General features: G+C 41.8%; 1 protein-coding gene across 8 annotated transcripts in view; it reads right to left on the bottom strand.

Moving 5' to 3' along the window:
• SPATS2L (spermatogenesis associated serine rich 2 like) overlaps positions 1-21,295 on the bottom strand; it is a 152,036-nt gene that overhangs the window by 69,582 nt on the left and 61,159 nt on the right. For 4 of the 8 annotated variants that reach the window (XM_076342319.1, XM_076342328.1, XM_076342327.1 and 1 more), the window contains exon 1: positions 19,011-19,075. The exons of 2 other annotated variants lie outside the window; for them this stretch is intronic. The gene's annotated coding sequence lies outside the window, so the exon portion shown is untranslated. Of the gene's footprint in view, positions 1-18,325; positions 18,437-18,485; positions 18,557-19,010; positions 19,076-21,295 lie in introns of those variants that run through there. 2 more of the 8 variants (XM_076342323.1, XM_076342324.1) reach the window with 2 other exon arrangements.

Below are 21,295 nucleotides of genomic sequence, written 5' to 3'. Positions count from 1 at the left end.
TTATTCAAGTCAGAATTGTAATTCTTGTACTTTGAGGGCTGCTACTATTATCAACTATCTTAAAAGACAAAGGAGCACAAGCAAAAAATTGAAGTCAAAAGCTTTTGTTTTGCATCACTGTAAAGTAAAAAAGCAGATAACCAAGACAGCTATATACCATATGTAAAATAAATCTAAAAAAAAGTTTTATTGGATGTCGTAAAGGTTTGTTCTTTCCAAACAATACCACATCTATCAAGTTTGACCAAATGACATGTAATACCTTGAAAAAAACAAATGGCTTCTTATGGGACATCTCTCCATAATTTGATTCCCTTCCTAATTCACCATCTTGTCCTTACTCAATGTTCCATTGCATTTTATCATAGAAAACATTATGCAGGAAATAATGACTCAAGAGAGAAGAAAGGAAATCAAGAGTAAAGGTACAATACTTAAAAGGAAACTTATTTCACTTCCGTATTATCAAAGAAAATACTCTTGCTTAACGTCTGCAAGTGTTTAAAGGTAATTTCCTCATCATAATGAAAGTTCAATTCTTAAAGTGATTTTTATTTTCATACAAAAAAGACCCTGAAATAGGAAAGCATGCTGTCACTCTGCAGATAAGAATACAGACTTTTAACACAGTGGCCCATATCCCTCTGTGGCAGATCTGTGGCCAATGAAGGCCACGTGTGTGGAGATGACATGAAATACCCTCTCAGAACCTTCAACCCACTGTCCCCCACTGCAGGGTATGAAGAGAAAAGAAGCAGGGATTCAGGTATCACATCCCCAAACCTCACATCAAACAGAGCTCAGTGACAAACAACTACACCAAAACTTAACATAAGCCAAAAAAAGCAGCAGGAATCGGTGCTCATCACAGCTCTACAGGCCTGGAGAATATACAAACAGACCAAGCACTTAAATCCCTCCCCATCTTGAACTCTGACCTTTTTAATAATAGGATTAGGGAACTGTAAATGTGACACGACACATACAGGCACCAGAACCAGATACTAAGATTAAATCTAGATCACAACTATTCATAGAGATGTAGGCCTTAATGAATCTAAAGAGCAGAATCGAAGCATACCATGAGCTATATAACTCTCTGGACAGGAGTCTTCATCCTATATGAATCATCTTTACTCTTTGGAAGAGTAAAACAAGCTCTTTGACCACTTCTCTTCTGATACCTAGCCCTGACCCCAACCTTAACGTAAGGTTTCACAATACACCTGTTACACAGAAGAGATCAAAAAACTAAACACTGCACTCTGCTAACTCCACTGTAGACCTATGAGCCTTCTAGATCCTAACAGTAAACATAACCTTCAATCCCTCCATTCCTGAGTGCATATCCTAAACACAGTCCAAGATACAGTGTTAAGTATAGCCCAGTGACAAAGATTAGCACTGAAAGTTATTTGACTGTGTCTAAATCAGCTCTTACCTTTGTGGGAGACAGCAGTAAAATAAAGTTCTCCGGTCCTAAATAAAAACTCCAACTTAAAACATAGCTATCATGCAACACAACTCCAAATTTAAGCAGAAGCCATGAGATCCTACCTGCAGTAGCCTCCATACAGGCAGAGAGATATTGCAAGACTGCACATTAAACTGAACTCAACACTACATATTGACAAGCTCAACAAAAGACTAGTATAAGGAGGAGCGGAAGACTTCAGTTCTGCTAGCTTGCAGGGTCCAATGATCACATTTAATTCTAACATCTCTACCTGTCACTTCTACATTTAATGTTAAGAAAAGTTTGTGTTTGTGTTTTGTTTTGGGGTTTGGTGTTTTTTGGTTTGGGGTTTTTTTTGTTTGTTGGTTTTTTCCCCCCCCAAAAAAAAATTAAAAGCTAGGTTTATTGCTGGAATCAGAGGCATGCCAAGCTGGGATGAATGCTGGTAACACAAGGATTCAATGGACTATGGCTAATTTTCATTCCAGGATATTTCTCTGGTGAGGCCACTGACAGAACATCTAGTGTGAGAAGCCAGTTGACAGAAGGCAGGGAATCTTCTATTGAATGCTGACATGACCAAGTGCAGAAGCTATTTGGAGTCTGCTGGTACACACACCCGCCCCCCCAAAAAAAAGATACATTGTTGAGGGTTTTGGCACTTGGGTTTTTTGGACCTTTTTCGGGTTTTGATTTTGGCTTAGCTAATGAGTCAATCACACTTCCCTAATTGCCAATGCAGTTATTTAGCACATGGAAAGCAAACCTCCATGTCTTTGACACTTAGTCAAACCTTAAGACATTTAGTCTCAACCTTATGCCCAACACAGATTGTAAGCTCTGATGTAGTCAAAGTAAATAAGGGGTGCTCCTTGTCTGTCACTGCTACACTTCAACACAGTTGCAAGATTCCTGTTTTGCATCTTAGTATTCAGTCAATTAATAACAACATCCTCCGAAGTTGAACTCTGCCTGCCTTTACAATTAACCCACGATGTTCCATTTTGTGCACTCTAGTTTCTAACTCCAGCCAGCGAATGCAGTGTTAAGGATACTCAGCAGGATCCAGCCTTCAAGAGGACAATTCATACTGACATTTACAATGCACATTTCTTATTACAACAAAAGATGCATACGATTATAAAGCAGCATAAGCTCCCTGGCTAAAACCATCCTCATCTGATATTTGCCAAAGATTTTATAGCAAAAGAATCTGTTGACTTTAGGATTGGGAAACAACCAAATAAGAGTTTCAGGACTCTCATCCTGTGCCAGATTTCTGTGCAGTGACACAAGTGGGATAACAATACCACAGCAGGGCAAAGGAGAGGATTCATGTTCAACACTGGTCCAGGAGGAAATTACAGTAAATTAAGAACAGCTGCAATGAGGAAGAAAACCTGTAAATGCTGTGTGGTCTTGTCAAGGGGAAAAATTGTTCTTGAAGGGTCTCATAGCAGAGAGCCAGCAATGCAATCAGACATACGACTGGCACCACTTCAGTTTCAGCCAGCAAGAAATAGCATGGTTTAAAAAAACAAAGCAACTCTGGTGTTTACTATGATCTATATGTCTTAAAGGACTTGAATATCCAGTCCTTCTGGCTTATGAAACTCTTCCTGGTTGCGTGGGAACTTTGGTGTGAGCTAGAGCATCAAGATGTGCCTCAGACTCTTTATAGATACATTTTTTTAAAACAAGTCCACATGCAGAGCCTGTAAGCACATTTATTCTCCTAACAGTCATCTGTCATTGTTCCAGTCTTATTTCTCCTAACTTAATGCCAGCCAACATTTTCCTCCCAAAGCATTAAGGGCCTAATCCAATTCTGACAGAACTGGAGCTGGAATGGACCTGTAACAGAGACATACGTGAGCCATGACACTGGAAATTCAACACCACGCAGTTAAACACCTAGTATCTCACTGGATGAGAAATCTCTCTTAGAAGTCCACTGTCAGAAGAACTGGACCCACTGGAAACCCAAAATGGTTAGAGGACTGAGTTGTGTGCCCCACTAAAGCACTAGCTCTCAGACAATGAGCATAAGGGAACACTTAGAAGTTCTACTTCCTACAAGAATTGCTGTCTGCTTCCTACACTTTCCATACTTCTGATAGATGGGGATAGTTTTTTTCCACAGCTGGGAATGTTTTACTTGGATGTGTTTATTTTTCTTCATCTCTGGCTGACTCACAGATATCTCCATTTATTTTAGTTTTCTCCACTCTCAGAAACAGCAAGAGGGTTTCTGTAACCAACTCTAGGTACGCTGTTAATGACCCTAGTAGATTTATGGAAAGCTCTCTGTTCACCAAGAAACTCATTCACATGTTCCAGAGAAGCCTTATTTTGGCAATTAACTTCATTAAAAGAAACTTATACTCATTTGTAACATACCACTAGAATGGCTGTCTCAGAGTTATCTCTTTCAGCCTGAAGGTGATAAAAAAAATTATACTTTTCATTTTGCAGAATTCTTCTGTAGAACAGGGATGACAACAGAACAGCTACCCAGGCACCTATGCTATATTCAGTTCTCAGAGTGTCTGTATACTTTGTTAAGATCAGCTAATTGGATTTAAGATGAGAATTTTCCCTGAAACACATGGACCCACATGCCAAAATTATTCCCCTAAGGGCAGGAGAGGACTTCAGAAGCTACATTCGGAAACATTCACAAAATGACATGAGATCCTCAGCCAAATGGCTACGACAGTTCTTCCTTATTATCGTTACTAAAGAAAAATATTCCCTAACACATTCCAAGCTAAGCTTTGCCCTTTTCCCTGCCCTAAACTGAGGATGCACATAAAGTATATCTGAAAAGGCAGCATCCCAGCTGGAGTTAGCAAGACTGCCCGACGACACAAGCCATTATTTGTTATTCCTTGCTTCCAGTCAGGATTCCAGCTTCTGAACTTAATGAGTTTGTGCAGAATCCTAGTAGTAGTCCAATATACTGAAAAAACATATTTAAAATAGAATGCCTTTGTGAGTAGCCAAGTCGAATACTTGAGGAAAAAAATGATCATTAAAGAAGCTGTAGAGGATTTACAATTCTGTTTTGTTTGGATCTGTACGGTAGCCTAGCCCATAAATAGAAATCAGTTTTTTTTACATTTGCTTTGCTTTATTTGAGAGTTGTGGGAACGATGGTAACCAAGCAACACCACAAAGTTGGAAAGCCCTGGTTAAGACAATTGCTGATACCCTGATGAGCCAGGATATGTTCAGTGCCTAGAGGAGCTATGGGATCTCCATTTTTGTACACTTCAGGAGCCACAAGATCCTAAGAAGGATGAGAAAAAGATTCTGTACAATCTGTGGACTCTCCATGCCTCTGAGCGAAAACTGCCTCCTCTGAATTGAATTCTGCTGCCACTTGGAGTCCACTGTGAGTTTTACTCGCCACTTTTGCACACTGAAAGGTCAATCTGCTAGGAAAGCTTCCTCTTACTGCATCTGGGGAACTAAAAAATACTGTGTCTCAGACAGCGTAAGTGCTAACAAGTTAAAAATAACCTCCACAGATTTAATAGAAAATTCAGTGTGGACCCATGTAAATTTGAGTATGTCAGTTTACACGGAACATAACCTTATAATTAATTCTGAAAGACAATCATAAAAAGTGTAACTAAGTTCCAAAAAAATATCCACAATGTCATTTTCTGGGCAAAAACTATCTTCCTGTTCGTCTCTAGCAAATCAGAACAATTAAGCATTTTACAGCTTCTATGACTAATGACAGCTGAAATACCCCATTTTCAATTAAAGTGCAATCATCACTGTATTCAAACTGGCACATCCTCTGTGTAATCTGTATTCAGTCTCCCAACAGAAGGACAGAAGCTTCTGAAGGAAGTAGTACTTCGTATTTTGCACACTTAAGCAAAATCAGTGTGTCCTCACTCTGTCAAATGGTTTTTACTCAGCAGTTTATAAAGTAATTTTTTTTAACTGCTCCAAAACCAAAATAGACATTTTCTTAATAACAAAGCCAATGTATATATTTTTGTATACACATTTCAAGACAATCATATTCTGAGAAATAAAAGTATGGAAATGATGCTTTTTTAAAAAAGTTAAAGTTATTTGCTTATTCAAATAAGCAGTAGACAGAAAACAATACGTCTGAGTGCATATGCTTTTAACTAAATGAGGGATTATTTTAGGAGTTGTAGGTTGTCATACTGAACATAATCAATGTGTGGTGGATAATGCATCAAGGCTGCGGATGCTGAGTTTATGCTGCAATTTAGTAGACAGCATTACAGCAGCTTAATATCACAGGTAAGGCAAGATCAGTACCAAAAGCAACATAGTATAGCTATAGCAGACACGCGCTTAACACATGGAATATGCAGATATTGCAAAGTCTACAGGGTGCATTAAAAAGCTCAGTCCTGAAGAACAGGTTTACAACTTGCCTTGATACTGATACCCAGTTGATACTGGGTTTTACTGTGTACTACCCGATATCAGAAGCCACGATAAGTAAGAATTAAAATCACCAAAAAGCCCCAACTAGAGACCACATCTAAAGATGTCCCCTCCAAGTTACACTGGGACACAGAGATAAGGGGGCTTCAGGGGACTTGGTCTGCTGGCAACCTCACTGTGCTTGTGAAAAAAACATCACACCATGAATGTGAAAAGCAGAACTTTTCATCAACACTAAGTCATGTCATAATGACAGTGTTGATTCTGCCTTTATGACAACATAAGTGGACACGAAGTCCAAAGGAGACAGCATCTCCTGGGAATCCTTACTGGAAGGTAGCCCAGCAGAGGGATGTACACTGTGCATCGCCTATTGGATCAGGTATTGCATCCTGCTCAGAGAGCACCCATTCCACCCAGGGTGCAGTACTGCAGCGGCAACGGGATCCTCAAGGCTGATTCCACCTCAGTCCATCCTAGTTAACCTGATCTCTGGACAGGAGGACTGAGAACTCCCAGCCAGCTATTGTCTAAGCAGTTTCACACTATTCTCCTTCCTGGTGCTCCTACAAGAGCTGAACACAACTGTGAGGCATATTTTATAGTACAGAGCCCCTGGGATTAGATATATTCCTTCTTATCTAAAACTCCAATCCTTATTCCTCTCTATTTAGAATGGGGAAATACCCTATTTTCTTGTTGCCCGCAAATTCTAAGAACGGGATCATAATGAACAAAAATGAATAATGAAATCAATTTACAAATGTAACTATAACTCTAGCCTCTTTTGAAGTTTTAATAGGAAGGAGGAGCAAAATTACTCAGGGGATCTTGGTCAGACTCAGTCATGGGTGTAAATGAGATCTCATTCCCATGTGGTATTTCACATCACAAAGGAAAGCACGCAGAGCTCTCACAGCCCTGAGACAGAAGGTTCCATGAAACACTAATTTGTACGTCAAAGCAGCCTTTTCATGGGAATGACATACAAATAACAAAATAACCCCCAAAGTTTTGAAGCAAACTTCTCACGCTGGAATTTACTGTTTCTTTGATGATTTAAAATATTTTGACCTGGGCTTCAGCTGAAACACTTGTGTCAGTCTTTTACTTATGAAGGAATTTGGCTAAAATAAAGCAAAAAAACAGTTTGGTTTTCTTTTCTGCTAATGAGTTTGGATAAGAGTGAGTGAGTGCTGGTGCAAATCTGGAATGCCTTCAGTGAATTGAGATACACCCTATGCTAAAGGAAATCAGAGTTTGCCTCAGTTTACTAGCATAGCATCTTCCATATGGATCATTTATTCAGAATTCCTGTCTGTATTTACTTTCCCAGGAGCAAACATGTATTTACTGCTGATACTGAGCCTCAGCAACTGACTGATGACTTGGCACCTCTGCTCCAAGTGCCTTTACTCTTGGTATTTCAAAGTTTGTTCCAGTAATATCCACTCACCCACAAGACATAGTCTGCATATTTTATGGTACACTAAAAAAAATAACGTTACATTTAATGACAGAAAGTTGCACAGAAAACATTAAGGGCATGCAACGTGGCCAAGCTACCATCTCTAACCCAACCTTCGCTTTGCGAACTATCAGACTTCTGTTTGTTCTATCTTTGCAAACCCATAGTACATTGATGTTATTTATTTTTACATTTTATTTCCTGAGATTTTTGCTGCTTAAGGCAGGAGGGGCACAATAAAAATAAATATGGCTACAGCCTACCTTTCTTGTTTCCAAGGTCTCCTGACTTTCACAGATGGACATGCATGGTATAGGCTCTGCTCACATGACCCATGAAATCAACTCAACATCATCCTTTTAACTCTAGTCCTTAGTATAAACAACTGAAGCTTTCACATGTCAGCAAATACCTTAACATCCGTACCTGCAGATTTCAAACGCGCATGCTGCCTGACCACCTCATATTCACCTTGATCACCAATGTTAAAAATGAAAATTTATCTCGGCCACCTTACTACCTAAGTACATCCTTTCTCCTAGTGAATTACTGAAGTCAATGAACTTGAGAAGCCATACGAGCAGCTCCTGGTATATGTTCAGGACTACAGCACATTGTAAAAGCTGGCCATTAAAAGCAGAATTACCAAGTTACAAAATCTTTTCACATCTTGTATATAATGAATTGCCTCATTTAACACAAATCATACTAACAGTGAACTATCAGCATTCAAGCCAGCCCTGAAGCACGGCTGAAAATCCACTGCTGTCACTCCTCATGGTTATTTCCTGCCAGCAGTATCTGATTAGGGAGCTTACATACCTAAAGGGATATGAGACCCACTAGATCAGAAATGGTGTGTTAGGTGCATGCTACTACGCATGCAGAATTGACTGGAGGCATGACATGATTTCCAGGAATGAGCTTAGAAGGAAGAAAAAAGAAAAAAGGAAAGAAAAAATGCAGACTTTTAAAATTTTAATTTCAATTCCTATTTAGAGTAGAAGACACTCAAAACATTATACGCATTAATTACATCTTCTCTAAAGAGAAAGTAAAGGGAGATGAGAAGAAACATGATTTTTTCTAAGAGATTTTTTAAGGCAATACAAGTACTTTTTATATGGGAAAGACATTTTATATGTGGGGGTGGTAGGTGGGAAACAATTATTTTAATCTCTCATTTTAAAAAGGGTAGCAGATAAAAAACACAACAGCCACTCTTCATTGTATTAGAGGCCTACTTTATACCCAATTCCCTACGATCATTGTCAGAACTTCCAGCATAAGGCAAGGAATAAAGAAAAGACTCAGTGCACAACCAATCTGTCCATCCCCAACCCCAAAAATAAACATGCTGCAAATGCAAAAAAGAAACATGAACTATCACAGAACACAGTACGTAACATTAGCCCGCTAAGGAACAAACATGAAACCGCTGAAACCGTCTTCCTTCAGCACTGATGCCTTATGGTTAAGTAAAAAGATCACAGAAATTTAAGGAAAACCTTCAAACTTTAGGTATGTCTAAATATACCCATACATAGTTATTTGATATTATTTATTACATAAAATAAAAAATATTTTAAAAATAATTAAAAGCCTGAAGACAGAACCAGAATATAAAGTCTGGTACTAGAATATAAAGTCCAACCGTTTACCAGAAATACCATTAGCTGCTTTCTCTCACATGCCTGGCATTTAAGAGAAGACTTCTGGAAACATAGCCTCTCCATAGGAGACTATTTTGACCTAAATTTGACTACTACGATATCATGGGAGGGTAAGGGATAGAGCCATTGGGAAAAAACAAAAAACCCAACAATGAATCAAATAATAATTCAGAACCTGACCAAGGTAAAGCCCCAGCAAAGGAGCTGGGATGAGGGAGGCAATGTAGCCAGGGCTGGGCAGGACCCGCGATCCAGGTTGCTTAATAAACATTACATGGCTGAACAGTGCTCTCTTCTATTGATTTAAGTATTTTTTCATGTTTTATGTAAGAGACAAACTTAGAAACTGGCAAATCAATTCCTGTACAACTAGCATGGGAATTCCAAAGAATTAATGACACAAGAGAAACTGTTACTAAGAAACTAACACTTATTAGCAACACAGACAAGTTTCCAGAGATTGAAGCATTGCTTTGGCCTTACTCTTTACATAGAAACTGCATATGAAATGGAATTGCAGAGCCATTTTGTAACAGTTCTGAAAGATGCACTCTCTGTATGAGTGTTTTTCTTCTGATGGCCTGTCATTGTAGTGACAAGAGGTTCAATACACTTAAAGCTATGTTTCTCACAGATGAATGCTCACATCTGTCAGTAATCACATGAATATTATCACATGGCTGTTAACACATAATGGTTAGGACCTTATTAGCAGTTCTCTTCTTGGCTTCTCCTTTCAAGGAATTACGAGAACTCATTTACTTCACATGAATTCAGGCCAAATCTTTTATACAAATTATCAGCCTGGATTCACTAGCCACTTCAAGGCAAAAATTAACAACTTTTTTTTTTCATATTTTGTTTTAACAACAACAAAACAATCCTAGATTCTAATTAAAAGCAAATATACTCCTGGATGGCTCCAGCTTTCAGCCTATATCCTGAACACGGAAATAGTGTTCCAAACAATCTGGGGAGACAGCTAGAAACGCAAGCGCTGGGCCCCATTCCTCCTCCTAGGTTGATCCTGAGGCAGGATCAAGCTGTGGGAAGGTAAATCTGGTAGACTCTTTCAAGGAAAAAGCTACATGAAAATTTAAAACTGTTATGTAAAAAAGCATAGAGTCAGACCAGAGTAAATCATACTATATTTATCTCTGTATGTATAACAAGACAGATCATACATACACTTCTTAGACTTCCTTGTATCATCTGTGCTGAAAATCTTACATAGGAGAGTTCAGGTAGTGCTGAATATGAGTGCCTGAATATTCCCATCCCATCACCGCCATCTGACAGCTCTTTGCATGTTTCCTTTAACTACACACAGTTTATTTGTATACTTTTGTGTGTGTGTGGTTTTTTGTTGGGTTTTTTTGGGGGTGGTGGTTGTGGTTTGGATTTTTTTGTTTTGTTTTTATTTTAAACTTTAATCATGAACAGGTACCTTTCTACACTTGTATTAACATGGAGGGTTAATAATTTATGGCCTGTCTCTTAAGGAGTCCATCTGCTGGTCAAGAGACTATATAGTGTATCCCTATATTTTCCATTTCAATTAACAGCAGATTCCTTCAAAGCTCTTTTCTGTGGCCAGTACTGCAACCTGAAAATGTCCAAAAATGTAGTACATAACAGCCCCTGAGGTCCCTCCCAGAAAAATCCTAAACTAGCAAAAGGCAAAGCCTACCAAATTTGTTTAAAGAAAAAAAATCCAACAAAACCCACGCACTCAGCAAGTCATCCCAAACCACCCCAGCTACCAGCTGGTGCCAGTTCCAGCGGTTCCCCATGCCTGCCATAAGGCCTGCAGGAAAAACGCAGCTCTGCAAGAGCCTCGGTCCCATACATGTATGGCGAAGCACCTTCATCACACCCCTACCTTACAGCCCAAGATTTCAAAATGAATTCTCGTTGCCCAGGTCTTTTGGCACTGCAGAAAACAGTCCTTGCTACAATGCTGTTTGACCATTTCCCTCTATTAAACCACTTCTGAAGAGTTGGGCTCCAACTTCACAGGCAGCTCACTAAGGATGCAGAGCCTGGCAGGCTGAGTTCAGCCAAGAATGAGCACTATACCATGACACAAAATGTCTGGTTTTTGTCATAAGTAACAGTAATCTTGATTTTTTTTTTTCTTTTTTAATTTACCAAAAAGGAATCTTTAATATCAGGCTGAGCTGCTCTCCAAAAGGAAGAAGATATTATTCACTTAAAATAGTGAATGATAGTTTAAAGGTGTGCTATTCATTTAATTAATGATTGCATTTACATTGATTCATTCCTTTAATATGATGCAACAGTGGTAATGACTAACTTTTTTGCAGTTTAATAGACCTTGCAACTGCAAGATGATCTCTCTTCCATTTAACAAGCCCCTTGTTACAGCTTAATAAATCTGGTTTTGCTCTTTGGCAATTCTCATTAAAATGCTTTGGAAGGTACCCACCATTCACCTACAACCTGATTTTCAGAGGACCTGACTGCACACACTTCTAATTAAAACTTTCTGCACTCAACACCTCTGAAAATCCAACCCTAGCAAGGCAATTAGAAGTTTCCAACCCTTCCTCATCTATAGGGTAATGTGCAAAATAATCAGGGTCAGATACACTGTAACTTAAAGGAAGGGAATCAGGTGCTAAAATGCCAACATGGGAACCTCAACTCATCCAGTTAGCATAGAGAAAGGGAACCCATCGTTCTTTGTCAAGTGATGGCAGTGCAATGGATGAATTTACATACATGACCATCTGTTGCCAGATTAGGCAACAGCAGAGTGACTTTCCAGACTGCCAAATGCCTGCCCTTTTTCAGAACTTCCTTGGTTTTGTAGGCTTACTCTCTTTACTACAAAATAAAATACAACACTTCACATTATAGAGTAGCCTTCATCCCAAAACACTCTGTGGACTGTGAACCCTCTCACAGAACTGCCAGAAGTTTCAGGACTGAGCACTACATAAACACAGGACTAGTGGAGTGAAAGGCAGCACACTGCTGCAGCCTGCTCCACAGCTGTGTGTCTCATGGCTAAGGACAGAGCGCCAAACTCCTACTCACATCAAAAGTGCTGCAAAACTTCTAATACGTATAGAGCTCTGACAGGATCTTAGTTTGAAATAACCCTTCCCCAGAAACTAAGCTGCAGAGGACCTAGACTGCACCTATTTCAGACACATGAAGGGCTTGTGTCTTTCATGACAGGAAAAAATTGTGAGGTCACAGGCCATGCTGTGATGCAGACCCAATAGTACACCATTAGAACCATCTTGAATCAAGAAGTCCAGTAAACTTAATGTAAAAAATAACTACACAACAAAAAAGGAGAATTTAATATAAATATTAAACATATCATCAGGCAAGATACTGATTTTATACCAGTATCACAAAAGTGCAGTCTCACTGATGTTGAGGATTTCCTGTCTTCAGCATGTGCCAGAAAAATTATGACATTTTCCACAGTCCTCTTCCACACAAAGATAAACACTAGAGAGTCAGAGCTCTTCTGATGTAAAGCTGATTGTCTGCTCAGCTCAAGGTTTCCCCAACACATCACTGTTTGGATATTTATTTTACTTCTTTTAGGATAAAATAATAATTACCACATTAAAAAAAGTCAGTGCAGCTATTGCAACCAATTCTATGCCAACCATGTTCTCTAACCTTCTGCAAAGCCCTCCAATCCACCAGCAATTTGGTAAAGAATCAGCATATGTAGGTCAAGGAGGCACAAGAGCACAGATATTAAAGACAGGTGTGTGGTTTTAGCAGCAGATAATAAAGGGAGAACTGTTTTTACTGAGTGACAAGGAAGCAATGATAATGGGCCAAACTCTGTACTTGCAGATTTCAGTGAGCATAAGCACCAAGAGAATCTGGCTCTAAATCAGTAACATATGAACTGCTGAAAGCCCATCATTTCCATCAGATCCTTAACCAAATGGCCAAACCTGAGGAAAACCCCATCAGGGCCAGGGAAGCCCTGATCTTGTATTACCATCACACAGAATAGGTATTCCCTGTAATTCCCCCCTTTCACTCTCACCTCACAAGCTTCCATTCCCACGAGTATCTAAACAGACATGGTCAAAAACCTATTGCCCTCTGACTGCCAGAGTTCCTTCCAGCCCTTGGGATCTTCCCCGAACTTCCTCCCTCAGCAGGGCTCCTTCCAACCACTATCTTCTGCTCTCTTCACTACTACAGTGTGCCTCTGGGCAGTCTAACACAGCCACAGCAGCTGCTCTAGTTCATCTGTATTTGCCTCACATTGCAGACCTCTTCAGGGCACCATTGGCAGATACACCTCTTGCCCTACCCACGCTACAGCTCTGTGCATGTGATAGTACACCTGGTCTTTTGACTCCTTTATGCCATTCTTGCCTTATGTTTCAGATCTGGCTGCCTCTCTGTTGGCCAGGTGAATCATCCAATCCTTTCTGGCTTCCACAGTGTTTGTACACAGCGTAATTTGGCTATTGTGGTGGAAGAAACCCTCAAGTTCTTTGACAATTTTAATGAGAAGTAGGTTTCCTTCTTTCACTCTAGTAACAAAGTGGCTGCAGTACATGGGAAACCTCAGAAGCTGCGGGAACAGATGGGGAAGCCTCTCTCCATTCGAGTGCTGTGCAAGCAGTCTATCTCCACACCATCCCTCTCCTCATCAACCCCAGAGCAAGGAGCACAAGCTCCAATCCTAACACCAAAGCACAACTTCATGCCAGCAGCTTAACAAACCAGCCAACTCAAAACAATTTCTAGCCAGCACTACTAAGTTATTATTGGAAAACAGAATTACAAAAAAGTCAACATTTCATTCAGACTGAGTCCTAAAGATCACTAAATCAAATTCTGCACAGGCTAGTATTACTGCACAAGTTAATTATTCCCTCCATCAACACAGAAAGGAGAAGTCCCACAGTGATGACATCTTGGGACTTGCAGGTTTTTCCACTGCTAATATAAACCACAGTCTCTGAATATATTCCCACCCAGAAGTACCACCACACCCAGACTGCATGTGCAAAACTTTTATTGCATTTAATTTTACACAGAGAACCATACACAGCACTGCAATTTAAATACTAAAAGTGGACAGTTTAAGTGCAGTGCAGAAGTGGAAGCCACAAACTGGACGTGTGTAGGACAGTACATACTGAAACCTGGTTTTATATATTACTAAGAAGTAATTCAGTCTGAAACGACCATACATGCTTGAGCTTAGAGTCATCTGAAGCCCAAATACTCTTTCTTGGCAGTTGTACCTAAACCAGTAAGAAAGCCTCAGGTCCTGATCTGCCACCCCATTAGCTGTCAGCATGCATCAGTCTTCAGCAGCAATAAAAGCCACGTGCCACAGAGAGCACTCAGGCAGACACCGCAGCGCTGAACCTTCAGGGCAAGCTCTGCACAGGTCTCTCACAAAATCAGCCAGGATCCTGAAGAGCTACCATCATTCAGAAATGTCTCATAGCACAAACGCTATCTTTTGGTGCTGTTCCAGGTAAGATTCAGTCAAACACCATAAATCCTTGCATGGATTTTGCATAAGGTTGGGACAACAAACACCAGCCTACCTGCCCTGAATGTCGAGTGTTTATTTTGAAATGCTGCCAGGCAGGTTGGTCTTACCAGCACAAAAGGATAAAAACTCAGTGAGACTGCGCTGTCAACACAACAGTGGTTGCAGCTTCTTTAATGCTAACTCAACACACGCCCACAAATTTTGAGGATAGTCACCTCACAAGAAATCATACTCAGTCCACTTGGCCATGCACAGCACAAACAGGTAACACTGCTCAACACCACTCAGAACATAAAACAGCATCAGTCCTCTTAGAAGCACAGTTCATGGAAACACCAAGTTTAAGTTACCACTTTTAAAAAAAAGAAATAGAACAGACCTTCAGTCAATGAACATCATATAAAACTGTACCAGTTTACACAGGCCAAAATCTGTCCCCAACTCTGAGCAGCAGCACACTGGTATTCACAAACAGGTGAGGCTTCTTTGCCATTTGAACTCTTACCTTTTCAACACTTGGGAGATTAGATTCATCAGTAATTTAAATACTGAACACAGTACACAGCCATAGGCATTTTTTTCAGTCAGCAAACCACTAGAGAGAGTACTGAAAGGCCTATTATGAAGGCCAATCACTACCCTTTTCTTGAATGACCACAGGAAAATCGGTGACTGTTCCACAATGGATTGAAAGGGCCTTTTGTCTGAAGGAAAAGGACAAGGAGTCATAAAGTATTGCAGATACATTTGTAACTCATGGTTTTGAAGAAACTGTATAGCTTCAGTTAAGAGCAAACCAAGAAAAGAACAGGCTTTGAAAATGTTATGCCACAACCCTTTCCTACTATGTATATGCAGAGCATATTTTTAGATTAGTCTCTTTTGTATTACAAAAAGATGGGCAGGCATTCTATATTATTGTTGTTTTACAAGAGAAGTTTAAAACACATGCAGCGTTTTGACTTTATTCCAAAACCCTAATTAGGGTCTGTAACACTATTTGCCTGGTCTAAAGAGAAAATCATCCGAAGCTTTTTTGGTACAAGATCTAGTAAAAGTATAATTGCACTGGGACAATAAGTGAAAGCATTGTCACTGTTGCTTAATAACCACTTTAGTAATTGAGCAAATTTGCCATCACCCATAAAGTATATGGTGGCCTATTCAACAAAAAGACATTTTTTATATTGAGAAACCAGCACTTGACTCTAATTTTGAAGTCTGTTTTTGAAGCCTCTCACAAAAAAGAGTCGATTACATCTGCTGACAACTTCTCAGAAGTAAGAAATGTTTAACTTCTCCACCTGCCCCAATCAAATTTTCAGTTCTCAGGTTTTACACGCAAATGCACACACATCCAAAATGGGATTTGCACACATGATTTCATTACAGAGTTTCTAAACAAGCTTCACATGGACAAACTTTCAGCAGGAAAGACAGTGGGGGCTAATAAGCAAAACCAGATTTTTTCTAATCCATATCCAGAACTAGGGAATTACTGCACTTCTATTCAGAAACAAAAGTCACAGCTGTCAGACTTGCCCTCTTCACCCATCTGTTCCACCCACGTACTGTGAAACTAAACAGTCAAAAAATGTCAGTTTTCACTCTCCAGCTTCTTGCCGCATCCCCGAATTTATATTCCTTGTGCTCCCACAGCCCCTCCTGAAATTAAGCAATACATTTTGCACACACCATTGGTCAAGGTGCCAGCTGGATTTAGCTCTTCTGACCGCCCTATCAAATTACATCAGGCAAGGGGCTGGTCTTTGCAGCACTACCAGGGCCAAAATCTTTGCTGTGGGAATCACCCACGATGCCACTTTCAGATATATACCAGAAGTAAAAGTCCTGCCATGCCAAATATACCCCCAAGGTAACTAGACACCCCATCATCTCACACTCTGTAAAACACGAGCTTATAGTCCTCAGGACTGTAAAGAGAATCTTGCAAATACAAAGTAGAGGCAAAACAACACTGCACCGTCTTCTTGAAGCTCAAGATGCTCAGAAACAAACAGGGCAAAGAGATGTGAACTGCACAGCCCCCTGCTAATCTCAGTGAAGTTCAGGGCCAAATTCTTTGATATAATAATGCTATGGAGTGTTGCTTTCAAACAACTTTTTCTGCATGACTAGCATTACTTAACAGTGTCCAAAGACCTCTAAGACATGGGTCCTGAAAACATAGTAGGAAATACAGTCCCTAGAATGATAATAGAGGCAACACGTGTGTGGGTGAAAAGGAACACAAATGTAACAGCCTGGGGGAATTAATACCAAATACAGGTTGCCTACAGCTGCTGATAGGCACAGCTTTAGTACTTCCACCATTGCTAGAAGAAAACTCAAAGAAAATATAAAACACATTGCAGGCCATTGGAATCTTGTTGTGCCTTCTCTTAAAAATAGGCCCGAACCGATTTCAGTTCTGGACAAATATTTCCTTAAAATTCGGGAGACAGCAGGAAGGTGTCCTGACATAGCCTCATTTCAGTTTCTTTGAGCAAGAAAGATCAGATAAGAAAAACTGATCTAGCTTTGGAACCAAACCTCCCTCAACACAGAAAGCACTTGTGAGATGCTTGTGTTCAATTTTTAGGCTCATTACTATATGTCAGACAAAACAATAACTCTCAAGCACATGTTCCTTCTCAGGCATCTGCCTGGGCATAAGGACTGTGGAAATAGACCCTTCACTTAAGAATAACCCTGAGAACATTTTGAAGGGTACTTAATTTACTACTTCTTAATCATAACACTTTCCTACACATTAAATTTCCCAGAGTTGTGACCTTACCTCCTTACACGTTTATACAGCACCTGACACAGTACAAGCCTTATCTTGATTGGCGTCGTCATTACATTTAACAGATCCTGCTGTTCTCATAAAGGGACAAACTGCTTCAGTTGTTGTAACACAATTAGTGGGAGAACACTCACAGCCTAGCAGCAGTGTTCAGCTCCAGCAGGCTGTGATAGCGCCTCACCGAATTCATCAACCTGTTCTGACCTGGAAATCATTCTGCATTTACATGGTTTGACTGCATTCACGGAAACAATTGTGGCAAGGGCGCAGTGTCCCGCTCACAGCAGCTTAAAGACTCTAGTTAGTGGCATTCAACAGGTTACCACCCAGGATTTCTTTCATGGCCAGTGTAAATACATTCCCGGTCAACCTTGACATTCTGCTTGCAACAGTCTTTTCCACTTTCTGTTCAGAAAGTTTTTAGTTTAACTTCCTTGAATCACCACATTTTAGAAAATATTTTATGACTGCATCAGGAGCTCAAAGAAACAGAAGAAAGATGCTTTATACATACACTGGTAATTCAAATTTAAAAGTTAACAGAAAAGAATTCCCACGGAAGATCACTAGTTGCCTTGAAACATATAAAGCATTTGCACATTTTCAAGCTGGAATCAACTAAATCAATCCAGGGGAATGTGACCTGGAATGAAACGGATGGATTTTCTGTGGTGCCTCTTAGCTCTCCTAAAGAAAATAAATCTGGTAGTACAAATGATTCACATCTCAGGACGATGAGGCTGAGAAAGAAGCTTACGCTATTCATTTACAGCTCAAAGGAAGCATTACATTCTGATAGAGAATAAAACATTGCCAACTACCACTGCTTATCAACGACTTGCACACCTAATGATCGCATTTTTCACGCGCAGTAAGACAATGAACATTAAAAAAAACCCAAACACACCACCAAACAAAAAAAAGCCCTATCACCTTAGCGGTCTTTTACCTTGGTGCAGGTAAAACAAATCCTCAAACGGCTGGATTTGTGCAGAAACATTAGCTAGGGCACAGCAACCTTCGGCCCTGCCTTGTGGTATGTCAGCACTCGCAGCAACGTTTCACAGCCCATGCAAAAACGTAAGGCAGCATTTCAGGAACAAACGTACCGCTGGCTCAGCGCGTCTGGCCGCGAAGACAGCCGGGGATAAACGGCTGCGCTCGGAAAGACCCGGCTCCCTATTCCCCGGGTGTGCGGTTAATCATTTATGAGCAAGGCTGTTACTGAACAGCCTTGAACAGCACCGCACTGCCCAGTTTCGGCTCCGGCGGCGCCTGGGGGCTGGCGGAGCGGCGGGAGAGGGCGAGCCGCGGCGAGCGGCTCCCGGGCGCTCGCAGAGCCAGTCCCGGCGCACGCCGGGCGGGGTCCGAGGGGCCGGGGCCGAGCCCGGCTGCAGTCCCCGTGCCGCCAGGAGGGGCCCGCCTGCCTCCGCCCGCAGCCGGGTCTCGGCGCCGGGACCCGAAGCGTTAGAGGAGTGGGCGGGGTGCCGCGCGGCACCACAGTAACCGTCCCCCCTCCCCGGCACCCCTCGGCAGGAAACTCCCGGCGGGCCCTCCTCCGCCCCCCCGCGGGCCCGCCGCCCCGCGCAGGTGCCGCCGAGGGGAGGGGAGGGCACGGCACGGCGGCGCCTTACCTGGTAGCCGCCGGGCCGCAGCGAGGCCGTGCCGCCGCGGCAGAGGGCGGGGAGGCGGCTGCGGACCCGCGGGGCGCGGCGGCCGGCAGTGGGTCGCGGCTGTAGCACGGTCGCCCGCTCGCGGGGACACGCCTCGCGCCCCTCCCCTGCACGCGCGCGCGCCCCCCCTGGCCCGCCCCAGTAACGGCCGCACCAGCCCCCGCCCACAGCAACGGCGGCGCCGCGCTCCCACGGCCCGCAGCAACGGCGGCGGGACGCGGCGCGGGTGAGGGCGCGGGTGAGGGCGCGGGGCGGGGGGGGGGGGGGGCGGAGAGCGCCGGCGGCCTAGGGCGGGCGGACGGACGGACGGACGGACCGACCGGCCGGGGGAGGGGGCGCTCTCGCGGGACCCTCGGGAGCGGGGTGGGTGAGCTGCCCGAAGCGCGGCTCCGGCAGCAACAACGCGTGTCGTGTGCTTCCTGGGTGCCGGGCGGGAAGAGTTGTGTGGGACGGAGAGCAGCCCCCCGGGTTCCAGTGATTTACTTCTGCAGCGGGTTCATAATTTATGCGTGCCCCTCTTGCCACGTACAAATAACTGCCTGAGACACGCAGTGACACCACTAGTCCTCATGTAAAGACCTGTTCGAGAGCTTCCCACTAAGCAAAATGAAACAGGCAACATAAATCATTGCTAGCGTATGAATCTTCCTATCTGTGAATACTCTTGGCAAACAACCAGAAAACTTACCGCAAATTTTTCAGTAATCAATGTTTTAAAATACTACCTAAAAGCTCCAAAGAAAATACATAGTCAGGGTTGTTAACACAAAGCTAAAGGGGCAATAAATCACTATCCACTTAAACACTAGAATGTGGAGGTACAACCGCACACTTGGAACTAAAAAGAATCAGAGCAAGTTTTCCATAAACAACTGTAATCTGGATTTACTATCAGTATCGGTGTCGTACACCGTCATCAGCATTTCCCTTAACCCAAACACATACCAGTTCTCATTTGTGTTAGCAATGCGAGCCACAAGTACTGGAAAATCATAGTATTTCCTCTCAAAATCATTGCATACCTCTTTTCCTGCTAACGCAGAGGAGACTCTCTTGGTCATAATGCACCTCTACTTGAACTCCTACCCTCAGCCAGAAAAATAACCTCTTAACACCTTCAAACACAGTTTGGAGGCAGCACTCGGTCCTTATTATTTTCAACCAAGGCTTCCCAAACTGCAGCATGGAAAATAATTCAAGGTGAGATTTATAATGAGAATGTATCCGACCCACCCTCCAAACCAGGCAGAGCTGGCACCATTTCCTCATGGCAGGCAGGTGGGCTGGCAGAGAACCACCTCGGCGTGATAGCACGCAGTTCTCTGTGACGGTGGTGCCCAAGCGAACCTTGCTGGGCAAGGTTCTACTATTAGAAGGTTCTACTACTCTATTCAGTTGCAGTGGCTTCGTGGAATGAGTATCTGTTGAATGGACTCGTCCACCTGCTGCAGAAAGCTGGGCATGAATTAGATATTCAACGTTACGGTGAGGCCACAGGTTCAGAATTAACATTTCATGTGGAATCGTGTCTTCAAAACTATTCAGATCTTCAGTAAATGCAGGTTTTTTTTTAAAAAACTTAACTTTGAATGTCCAGGCTTGTATTTGTGTTCTGAGAGTGCTCTTTATAGTATTGCTGACATTTATCTGCACCCTGAGCTGTATGAATTTTGCCTGGGAGTTTTGGAAACGATTCTGAAGTTCAAGAGAATGGTGCATTATACTCATAAAACAAGGGTGCCGCTGACCTTTCAGCACGAGAGAATAGATGTGAATCATGGACCTGAGACTCATCTAAAGGAACACAGTGGAAACACATAGGATGAAAGGCTCTAAAGGCTTTACAAATTATATTTGGATGGGGGAGAGCAGGGAGAAAGAGAATGTGGGAAAAAGAAGAATGAAAAAGGATCCTGCTGTTTAGCTCATGCATAAACTGTATGTGCTCAGCCAAAGGTCACTCCTTTTATTTTCTCATTAATTTCAATGACGGTAGATGGTATATGAAGAACAATCTAAAAATAAGAACAGCCAGAAATAGCTTAGGTTTTTCCGTGACAGTGTAGTGGGAAGAAAAACCTGAGCTGCAACTTCATTCCATATCTTTATTCTTGATTTTTTAAAAAGTAGTGACTTAAAGTTAATTATTCAAGATGAACTGTAAATTTATTTAGAAAAGTTAAATAAAAATTAAGTGGTCTACTTTTTATGTATTTTCCAATAAAGTTTTTGTACCCTGTGTACAC

Source organism: Aptenodytes patagonicus, chromosome 6 (assembly GCF_965638725.1).
Source record: "Aptenodytes patagonicus chromosome 6, bAptPat1.pri.cur, whole genome shotgun sequence".
Taxonomy (NCBI): domain Eukaryota; kingdom Metazoa; phylum Chordata; class Aves; order Sphenisciformes; family Spheniscidae; genus Aptenodytes; species Aptenodytes patagonicus.
Note: the sequence above shows the minus strand (reverse complement) of the source record. Positions and strands in the feature narration are given on the sequence as shown.